Source organism: Sinocyclocheilus anshuiensis, unplaced genomic scaffold (assembly GCF_001515605.1).
Source record: "Sinocyclocheilus anshuiensis isolate Anshui unplaced genomic scaffold, SAMN03320099.WGS_v1.1 scaffold5345, whole genome shotgun sequence".
NCBI lineage: Eukaryota > Metazoa > Chordata > Actinopteri > Cypriniformes > Cyprinidae > Sinocyclocheilus > Sinocyclocheilus anshuiensis.
Genome location: NW_015544372.1, coordinates 2659 through 3007, shown reverse-complemented (window position 1 = coordinate 3007; position 349 = coordinate 2659).

The following is a 349-nucleotide window of genomic DNA, read 5'->3' as shown; positions in this document are numbered from 1 at the left end:
CTGTAGACATACTGAAGATGCTGGAGTCAAATGCTTAGGTAAGACAGTCTAATTTCTTTAAATGTTTTATTATAAAAAATTATTTAAAGGAACTGATGTTTATCTCAATAATTAATTAATTAGCATCACACATTTTGTTATATTGATATTTACTTATGTAATATAAACACAGGTCGCCACCCCAGACTCGTTAATGGATTTCACCTGTGTTCTGGGAGATTAGAAATTCTTCAGGGGAACACATGGTACACAGTGTGTGCCGCTGCCTTTGACCAGCAGGATGCAGAGGTTGTGTGTAGAGAGCTGAACTGTGGGGCTCCTGTACAGGTGCTGGGAGCAGCTGCTTTTG